Source organism: Lithobates pipiens, unplaced genomic scaffold (assembly GCF_037356315.1).
Source record: "Lithobates pipiens isolate NorthernLeopardFrog02 unplaced genomic scaffold, aLitPip1_a1.2 Scaffold_25, whole genome shotgun sequence".
Lineage (NCBI taxonomy): Eukaryota > Metazoa > Chordata > Amphibia > Anura > Ranidae > Lithobates > Lithobates pipiens.
In genome coordinates, this window is record NW_027507787.1 from 89,914,032 (window position 1) to 89,925,205 (window position 11,174).

Genomic DNA, 11,174 nt, shown 5'->3' on the forward strand with positions numbered 1-11,174 from the left:
GGGGACGTTATCTTCAGAAGTGCTTAGATTGATCTTTTTATATATATATATATATATATATATATATATATATATATATATATATATATATATATATATATATATATATATATGATTTTTGGTGGGGTATTTATTATAGCAAAAAGTAAAAAATTTTGCTTTTTTTTTTCAAAATTGTCACTCCTTTTTTGTTTATAGCGCAAAAAATAAAAACCGCTTAGATGATCAAATATCACCAAAATAAATCTTTATTGGGAAAAAAAGGACGTCAATTTTGTTTGGGTACAACGTCGCACGACTGCGCAATTGTCAGCTAAAGCGACGCAGGGCCATATTGCAAAAAATGGCCTGATCATTAAAAAAATTGCAATAAGTGTATATTGATTGGTTTGCACAAAAGTTATAGCTTCTATAGATGTATGGCATTTCGTTTTTTTTACTATTAACAGTGGCGATCAGTGCTATAAAAATGCACTCATTACTGTGTAAATGTCACTGGTAGGAAATGGGTTAACACTAGGGGGCGATCAAGGGGTTAAATGTGTTCCCTGCTAGGTGTTTCTAACTGTGGGGGGAGGTGACTTAGTAGATGAGGAGACATATTACTGTTCCTACTTAGTAGGAACAGCCAATCTGTCTCTCCTTTCCTGACAGAATGGGGTATTGTGTGTTTACACACACACACACACACACACACACACCGCCACTCTGGCTCTTATGCCCACGATCGCGTGTTACCAGCAGGAGCTGTTTCAAGGGCCAACGTACAGCTACAGCGATTTGCGGGAACATGCCACCCTGCCACAGTATAATGATGGCGACTGGTCAGCAAGTGGTTAAAGAGGAACTGCAGTCTGCTCACATAATTTGTAATAAAAACATCTTTGCCAATCTAAAGCTTCCGTCCAACCACTTTGCATATTATTTTATATATACTGTGATTCTGTACTTGCCAAATATGCTGCAGAAATCTCCCTCCACTGAGTCTGGCTACAACCATTTTAACTGTGGGCAGCCTAAGATGATGCCTGTTCACTTCCTGGATTTACACAGACACATAGAGGCACACCTCCAGCTCTGAAGCCCTCATTGGCACTCTTATAACTCATCCCCCCTCCCTTCCTGGCAAACTCTCACGAGAGTGAGAGAGAGAGTTGTGCATAATGTCATGGTGTTACCAGACAAGAAACTGGAAGTGGGTTGTATAAGGTATTTACTGTAAGAAAAAAAAAATAGTTTACTATCCAAAGTTAAAACAACAACAAGGGCAGAAGATTTAATAGATGGAAAGAGGAAAAAATGAACCTCTTGCCGATCAGCTGCAGAAGGTCAGCACGGCTGCGCAAACCGCCGTAGGTGTACATCGTCCACTTTAAGGGGTATAGGGGGGCGCGCAAGCTGCCGGAGCCGATGCGTGTGGCCGCGATGTTCGCCGGTGACCTGCGATCACTCCTGAGAGAAACAAAATGGGGATCTGTCAATGTAAACAGTCCGAACCATGTTCTCTCAGGGAAGTAGAGAGAGATCTGTTGTTCCTAGTGATCAGGAACAGCGATCTCTCTCTACCCCCTGTCAGTCCACTCCTCCAACAGTTAGAAACAACTCCCTAGGGAACACTTAATCCCTTGATCGTTCCTTAGTGTTAACCCCTTCCCTGCCAGTGACATTAATAGAGTAATCAGTGGCTATTTATAGATCCCAAAAAAGTGTCAAAAGTATCTGATCTGTCCACCGCAATGTCATAGTTCTGCTAAAAATCACTGCCATTACTAGTAAAAAAATAATAATAAAAATGCCATAAATATAGCCCTGATTTTGTAGACGCTATAATGTTTGCTCAAACCAATCAATATACGTTTATTGCGTTTTTTTTTTTTTTTTTTACCAAAAATATGTAGAAGAATAAAGTGATGAAGAAATATATATATTTTTTGGGGGGGGGGGGGGGTATTTATTATAGCAAAAAGTAAACAAACAAAAAAAGTAAACTAAATTGTTGCTATTCTTTTGTTTATAGTACAAAAAATAAAAACCACAGAGGTGATAAAATACCAGCAAAAGAAAGCTCTATTTGTGGGAAAAAAAAGGACATACATTTTGTTTGTGTACAACATCGCATGACCGCGCAATTGTCAGTTAAAGAGAAGCAATGCCGTATTGCAACAAATGGCCTGGTCATTAAGGGGGCTAATCCTTCCAGGGCTGAAGTGGTAAAGCTTTACATCCACTCGCATTTGGTCCAGGACCAATAGGCCTTGTTAATCTTCTGTTTTGCTGTGCTTTTCTGTTCTTCGTCTGTTGTTATATTTTAGTTTCTATGTTTACTGTATTTTCTTTTTCAGATGATGAGGCTGGCCTCGTTTGGATCTTGGGCCACTCTTTTGTCTTTTGAGGGGCTAAGTGGGCAGATATTAGGCCCAACGCCCATCAGTTGAGTATCCCCCAGGAGGGGGGCTAAGATCAGGTGAATGGGTGTCCTAGGCATGTTGTGGATCAGGGTGTTGTCTGAAGTCCACAAGTATGCCCGTTTGGACAGGGCCCCGGATGTGTTGGTGTTGCATGATGGGGGAAGGTCCATACGACACCTGGTTCGGGACATAAAATTTGACGCATCCGCATGGACTTCCCACATACGCTCATTGTATGGTCCGATATCGTTGGCCGTGCTTCTTGGCATTGGGCGAGGTCAGTGGAGAAGGTTAACAAGACCCGGATAAGGGTTAAGAAGGAAGTGAGGAGATTTGTGGGCATAGTGGACCCCATACTATGGTATGGGGTCCTCGCTAAGATGGCAGTTAACCGAGGTTTAACTGAGCATTGCGCATATGGGCTTTGGCAGGTGGAGAGTTTGGGATCGTCCTCGAGTCGGTGTGTTGTGGCTGGGTACATTGTGTGGTCACGCAGATACAAAATGAATTTGGGGTTATTTCAGTGCCTTCAAAGATCAGCAACCTGGTTTAACCACTTAAAGATTGAGCCTCTTTCTGAGATCTGTTGTTTACAAGTTAAAAACAGTTTTTTTGCTAGAAAATTACTTAGAACCCCCAAACATTATAAATTTTTTTTGAACACCCTAGAGAATAAAATGGCGGTCGTTGCAATACTTTCTGTCACACCGTATTTGAGCAGCGGTCTTACAAGCGCACTTTTTTGGAAAAAAATTGGATTTTTATATACAGCTTACCTGTAAAATCCTTTTCTTGAGAGTACATCACGGGACACAGGAGCTTCATTACATAGTGGGTTATATAGGCACCTCTGGTGATTGGACACTGGTTAACCCCAATTAAGGAGAATTCCTCCCCTATATAACCCCTCCCATATGGGAGGCACCTCAGTTTTGTAGCAAAGCAATAAGAAACCACGTAAAACCCAAGAGGGGCGTGAGCCTTGTGTCCCGTGATGTACTCTCAAGAAAGGGATTTTACAGGTAAGCTGTATATAAAAATCCCATTTTCTTTATCATACATCACAGGACACAGGAGCTTCATTACATAGTGGGATGTCCCAAAGCAATGCTCAGATTGAGGGGAGAGAGACACAGATCATAATTATAGACCGCCAGGGACCTTAGGACCTAAACTGCAGCCTGCAGTACACTGCGCCCGAAGGCGATATCCTCTTGCCCTCTGACATCCACCTGATAGAATCTGGTGAATGTGTGGACTGATGACCAAGTTGCAGCCTTACAGATCTGAGCCAGGGAGGCCTGGTGATGCACTGTCCAAGAAGCACTTACAGCCCTAGTAGAGTGTGTTTTCACTCGAAAAGGAGGGCTTTTCCCTTTAACACTATAGGCTTGAGAAATAACCTGTCTAATCCACCTTGAGAGAGTGGATTTTGACGCCGCCTGGCCCTTCCTAGGGCCTTCCGGCAAAATAAACAAGCAATCAGTTTTCCTTATCTTAGCAGTTGCTTGAAGATATATACTGATTGCTCTAACCACATCCAAAGTGTGCAAAGATTCTTCTTCTGCGGACTGTGGGTCCGGAAAAAAGGATGGTAGGATTACGTCTTGATTCAAATGGAATCCCGAAACCACCTTAGGTAGAAACGACCTGTTGGGACGCATGACCACCCGGTCCTTATGAATAATTAGATACGGCTCCTTGCTGGAAAGAGCTGCTAGCTCTGATACTCTTCTAGCCGTGGATATGGCTACCAAGAAAACCAATTTTTTAGTCAGGAGAACTAATGAAGCAGGATGCAAAGGTTCAAATGGTTGCCCCTGCAAAGCCGAGAGAACCAAATTCAGATCCCATGGGCATACCGGAGGTTTGACTGGCGGTCTTATCCGCATGGCCCCCTGGATGAAAGCCCGCACCAGGGAATGCGATGCAAGTGGCTTCTGAAAAAACACTGACAGGGCCGAAATCTGCACCTTGATAGTGCTTATGGCCAAATTCATTTCTAGGCCTGACTGGAGAAAGGCCAAGATCCTGCTAATGACATACTTTCTAGGATGCCATTTCCTGAGTTCACACCAGGAAACATATGCCCTCCAGGTTTTGTAATAAATAAGCCTGGAGGCCGGCTTTCTGGCACTGACCAGAGTTGAAAGGACTGGCCCGAAAGGCCACTGTCTCTCAGAATGTGGGTCTCAGCAGCCAAACCCTCAAATTCAGACTGTGTAAAGCAGGATGGTAAATTGGACCCTGTGAGAGCAGATCTGGCCGGAGAGGGAAGATCCATGGCCTGCCTACTGCCAACTTCATGATCTCTGCGTACCACGGTCGCCTGGGCCAAGCTGGGGCCACCAAAAGGACCGATTTTGTCTCCCTCTTGACTCTTCCCAGGAACCGCGACAGAAGCGGGCTCGGGGGGAAGGCATAGATCAGATTGTACTGATCCCAGGGAACTGTCAGGGCATCTGACCCCTGAGCAAGTGTATCTCTTGTCCTTGACACAAAATTGTCCAGTTTCCTGTTGAACCTGGATGCAAACAGATCTACGTCTGGAGTACCCCACCTGTGACATATGTTTCGAAACACGTTGGGGTGCAGAGCCCATTCTCCTGGGCACAAATGCTGGCGGCTCAGAAAATCCGCCTGCCAATTTTACACTTCTGGAATGAAGACTGCAGAAAGACACGGGACATGCTTTTCTGCCCAGACAAGTATGTGATTCACCTCTTTTTGTGCAACCAGACTCCTGGTACCGCTCTGGTGATTGATATAAGCCACTGCTGTGGCATTGTCGGACTGAACCCAAACAGGGAGACCTCGTAGTATTTAAGACCACTTTATGAGAGCCATATAAACTGCCCAGATCTCCAAGACATTTATGGGCAATAGCTTCTCGATCGCAGACCATTTCCCCTGCGAGCATGTCTCCTCCAACACTGCTCCCCAGCCTGTCAGGCTGGTATCTGTCATGATAATCTTCAATGGAAGAGGAAGAAAAGTTTTGCCCTTCAGCAAATTCTTGGTCTGTAACCACCAGACAAGACTCTTGCGTGTCCCTGGGGATAGACGCATAGGAAGATCCAAGGATTGGGGCTTCCTGTTCCAAGCCGCAAGGATGCATCTTGCAGAGGCCTTGAGTGGAACTGGGCGAATGGGACGGCCTCGAAGGAGGCGACCATTTTCCCTAACAGTCTTATGCACAATCAAATGGGGGAAGATCTCCTGCCCAGAATTAGGCGCACCAGATCCCCAATGGCCAAGGCTTTTGGCCTTGGAAGAAACACCTTGCCCTGAGCGGTGTCGATGATCATACCCAGGTATTCCAACCTGGTGGCAGGCTGTAGGGACAACTTTTCTAGGTTTATAATCCAACCTAGGCGTTCCTGGTGTTCTAGCGTTCTGGTAACGCTGTGATTCAGGAACGCTACTGTTTTCTCCATGAGAAGTAAATCGTCTAGATAAGCCATGACGCAAACTGCCGAGCCGGGGCGCCCCTCCACAAGGAAGATTTTTGGCTCTGCTTGGCAGGCTTTCGCACCCAAGTCTTTTTCTGCCCCTGGGCCCGGCCCTGAGCCTTTCCTGTAGAGGGGGGTTGAGAAGGCCGTCACCACTGCTTAGAGCTTGATGCTCCGGGAGAGAGAGCATGCCTAAATGAAGGACGTTTGCTCCTTTTGACTGGAAGGAGAGTAGATTTACCCCCTGAAATTTTTTGGACGAATTTGTCTAATTCTTCTCCAAACAAACGTTCCCCTTTAAACGGGAACCCAATCAAATGCTTCTTGCATGACAGCTCAGCTGCCCAATTCTTTAGCCATAGGGCCCTTCGCATGTGTACCAACAGGAGAGACAAACGTAATGCTTGTTGGACAGAATCCAAAATCGCATCAATCATGAAACACAGAATATGAGGTATTTCTGCATAATTCTCTACTTCCTCACTGGGAAGGAGCCCAAGCATCTGCTTAACCTGTTCCTTGAGGAACTGACACAACTTCACGGCTGTGACTGTAGGTTGCACCACAGCGCCAGTCATGGAAAAGGAGGCTTTTAATAAGGTTTCCAGCTTCTTATCAGTTGGATATTTAAATACCTGCGCATTATCCAAGGGACAAGTCAGATTTTTATTCACGCAAGAAACAGCCGCATCAACAGATGGGACCCCCCACTTCTTGGTGAAACTTTCCTCCAGAGGATAATGCATAGAAAACCTTTTAGGAGGAGCAAACAGTTTATCGGGATGTCCCCAATCCTCATACAACAATTTATCCATTAAGGGATGAATTGGGAGGAATAGGCAGTCTGTGGGGCTTTCCTGACTCCCAGGGAAGAAACAGAGGACGTAGCGACTTCAGCAGCAGGCATTCTGAATGTGGTACGCACCAATTCAGTATAATACTGCACCTGTTTTCTGAGTGCCTGGGAGGAGGGGACTCTCTCCTCTTCCTCTGATTCCTCCGACTGCTCAAGATCCCTGTCCCAAGACAGGGATCTCTCCTCATTGTCAGAAGAATCATCTGAGAGAGGAATCTCAGCAGAGGGAGGGGATCTACCCCTTTTCCTGCTATCTTTCAGGGAAGCAGAAATAAAATTCATTATTCTCCCTTCAAAACCCTCCAATGTAGCACTAAGGGAGTCCTCAGTGACATATACCGGGGCTGACACATTAGGAGAGGCTGCAAAACCTGACAGGGGCACTGACTCATCCTGAGAGGCTGGCTCCAGTCTTGCAGGGGGAATGGTAACTTACAGGCACTTTTAGAACCCCTGGACCTAGGCGGTGATTTACTAGTGTTCTTGTTACCTCCTCCTGAGACCCTCTTACGAGGAGACATAGTCCTAAGCTACAAAGCAGAGGTACTAGTACAAAGTGCAATCACTATTGTGCTTAAAGTCTCACAATAAATATATATGCTTAAACTGCACAACCTGATGCTGAGTAGGTGTCTAAGGTTTGCCTGGATCCAATCCCCTGGGATGCTTACTGCCCACAGCTCCTGTGTCTCCACTTACAGCCCCCTGACACTCTGGGCTTTTTAAAACTGCCGCCTGGCGCCTGCGCAGTACAGCGCCGTGCACACTGATGTGCACGGCTCACAACCACACTCCCCCCTCCTCCATTAGGCCGGGAGCGTGCCCGGCGCTCGTGCATGAGGACCGCGGAATCCAGGGGGGGAAAGGGAAACTCCATCGGGGCTGCGTGGGACCCCCAGACTACGTGGGACCCCTGTATTACCTCTATTGTGGCAGGGATTGCAGTGGAGACGTGAGACAGCTGGAGAACCAGGCTTCACTGAGCGTGTGTACTGAAAGGCATGTAAGTATGCATCAGGCTGCTCTTACTCCCTCTAGTGGTGGAAACCAGGTATGACATACAACTACTCAAAATGAAGAAATCCATCATATGTCCTCGCCGCAGGAATTGCTGAAACAGACAGATTCCAGCCTTCACCCATCACGGCGGGCAGTGTTAGCCAACGTTCAGGTTTATCTGGGGCTCTTTCTCAGAAGAGCCTCCTACCTGGACCATGTAAAAGACTCTGCCAGAAACTTTCGTGCGCTCTGTGTACTGTAAACAGTACACCAAGTCTGGTTTTCCCAGAGCCCAGTCTTCCAATAGGAGAGGACTTACAGGCCAAACCTCGTTTCTTCGGCTGACGAGCCCCGGGTACCATATCATCTTGGGAGTCAAATATCGGCCCGAGATATGGATCCGGTTTGTTGTAGCCCTTAGGCCCCCGCAGGGACCTGCACAGAGTTTTCTTCATAGCACATGTTTTACGTGACCAACCACCATAGACACTGGCGAAAAAACTGAGGTGCCTCCCATATGGGAGGGGTTATATAGGGGAGGAATTCTCCTTAATTGGGGTTAACCAGTGTCCAATCACCAGAGGTGCCTATATAACCCACTATGCAATGAAGCTCCTGTGTCCCGTGATGTATGATCAAGAAATACACTTTTTTGAATTAAATAATAAGACAACAGTAAAGTTAGCCCATATTTTTTATATTGTGAAAGATAATGTTACGCCGAGTAAAGCGATAACCAACATGTCACATTTCATAATTGCGGCCGCTCGTGGAATGGCGTCAAACTTTTGCCCTGAAAAATCTCCATAGGCAATGTTTAAAAAATTCTACAGATTGCATGTTTTGTGCTACAGAGGAGGTCTAGGGCTAGAATTATTGGACTCACTCTACCGATCACGGCGATACCTCACATGTGTGGTTTGAACACCATTTTCATATGCGGATAATACTCACGTGTCATTTAAAAAAATACAAAAAAAGGCCCTTTAAGAGCTATAGGCGGAAAATAAGTTTTGACGTTGCTTCCGCCCTGCAATGATATGGAGTTGGGTATGGGCCATCTTCCCCTCACTCGTCTCCATGTCACACAAGGGACAACATCCGATCGCCTCCACCGCTACCGACTGCTCCGGTAAGCGGTGGAGGGAGTGGGGGGCCCCTCTCCCGCTGACGATAAAAGTGATCTCACAGCGAATTAGCCACAGAGACCACTTATATTTTGAAGTGGACTGCCCTCTGAAGAAGAGGATACCAGGCTTATTGCAGCTAACTGCTGCCATAACAATGTTATTCCTCTTCAAAGTACCAACCTATAACGACGGTGGGCAGTCCGGAAGTGGTTAATAGTTATCTGTGAGATCATGTGTTTCATGGTTATTTGTTAATAAATGGCCGGTACGGCCAATTAAATTCCAAAAATTGTGTCTTTGCATTATTTACTATCGGTATAACAAGTAAAGGGAGTAGTAGTGGTAAGGTGGAGTTTGCATCTGTCTTACCATAGCCATGGGGGGCTGGAGAGTGGAGGACGACACCGCACCCTAAAGTTAGGGTTTAATTTACTCTTCCCAATTGACTACAATGAATTGTGCCAAAAAACTATATTAAAGTTAACGTTTCAATTATTTAATGTCACTCATGCCTGAATGTTAGCATATGTGCGTGCTGACTGGTTCAGAGTATTGTCCTTTTCAATCCCAATTCCACTGTACAAAGAATTACAAGAGTCTAATATCAAGAAAAAATCATATACTAACACTAGCTGCAACTAAAAATACATCTAATTGTTTTTAATTGATATATACGGTAACTATATAGATTTTTTTTTAATCTCTGTCCAGAGTTTTAGGTCATCTTCTATGCAGTGTGCTTCCTTTTTATCTACAGTTTATTTTTATTTTGACAAATTTAAAAAAAGTAGTTGTGTATTAATATTTAGTCCAGATTCACACTGAGCTGCAGGAATGAAGCCGTGCGAGTTCAGCTGAACACCATTTCACTCCTGCATGTCAGTCCCAATTTGGGGTCGCGATTTCAGAGACATCTGTGCAGGTTACTGCACAGATGTCAATGGAAATCGCAAAAAGTAGTACAGAAACTACTTTTTGAAATGGGTGCAGCGCCGCAGATTTGGTGTCGCACCGATTAGGATGGTGCCATTGATGGCAATTGCCTCCGATTTGACATGTCAAATCGCATGCCAAAATGCTCCAGTGTGAACCAGTGCTATGAAATGTTTAAAGCTGATCTTTACGCTGATATAAAAATGCAGCTTTGAGTCGAACTCCAGCCACTTACAAAAAATACAAATAATACAGCTCATTAATCATAATTACATTATTAAAGTGATTGAAAAGGTAACAAACATCTCTATACTTACCTGCTCTGTGCAATCGAATGCAAGCTCTTAAAGGATATGTCCACCAAAAAAATGATTATGCTATAGTTGAACCCTTCAGAATTGAATCCTCCTTTTTATATCTTTGAAGGAATCCACCAATGAGAACTTCCCGCTGTTGCACTCTTCACATTGGCATTAAGATGATCAATAGTATGAGTGGGAACCCTTCGTAATCACTAGAATTGAGAGCTGGAGCTCGGAACTGCAGGAGACCTCATTAAATTAATGGGGGATTCAACCAACTGCCAGTCACACAAATCTGAAGTATGCTCTCTAATCCCTTTTGAGAGATCTGTTGTAAAGAGTTTGTTAGGAAAGTATATATCAGAATTTAGATGTTACCTGTTAACAGGAAGATTAGAGCGGGCTCTGGGTTGAACCTTTAGACTCTCTTTCTGAAAATAGCACTAGTCTGAAGTTCTCCGGATGGGAATTGTGTCTATTGATTATGAGAGTTGCAATTTTATGGCCTCTTGGTATTCATTTAACTCTTAATGGGATTGAACCCTGTTACATATCTAGTTACATAAAAAAAAAATTCCACTGCTTTCATAACTTTCAGGAGTGAACCAGGAAATGCTGATTGTGCAACCTTTCTATTGTGAAACCAAAGAAGAACAAATTGGTCTATAATTCAGAAAGAGACATGGACACTGAGACATGTTTGGGGTTATGTTTGTTGACACCATATAGGTTTCTTGTACAGAAACAATATTAAAAGTGCAACAGCAGCCAAAACTTTGTTTGGATCGAATGGGGAGGGTAAGGCCTGTAAAAATACCACCACATTTTAGACACTTTATGGCATAACAAAATTTGTTGGTATTTTAGCAACTAATAAATTAATACATTTCTGATTGATCCACCATATTTAGTTTTTTGGCATGCCATTATAAAAATTAGTCTGACCAATGCCAAGGTGCCACATCCTTGATACTGCTTAAAGTGGTTGTAAACCCTTACAAACCACTTTGACCTACAGGTAAGCCTAGATTAAGGCTTACCTGTAGGTCCAAGAAATATCTCCCAAACCTATACGGTTTAGGAGATATTTGCCC

General features: G+C 44.4%; 1 protein-coding gene across 2 annotated transcripts in view; it reads right to left on the reverse strand.

Annotated features, from left to right (window-relative positions):
* Positions 1-10,560, reverse strand: part of LOC143930378 (uncharacterized) — a 121,814-nt gene extending 111,254 nt beyond the window's left edge. Inside the window, exon 1 of one of the 2 annotated variants that reach the window (XM_077454661.1) lies at positions 10,459-10,560. The gene's annotated coding sequence lies outside the window, so the exon portion shown is untranslated. The other variant, XM_077454660.1, reaches the window with a different exon arrangement.
* Positions 10,561-11,174: the final 614 nt, after the last annotated feature.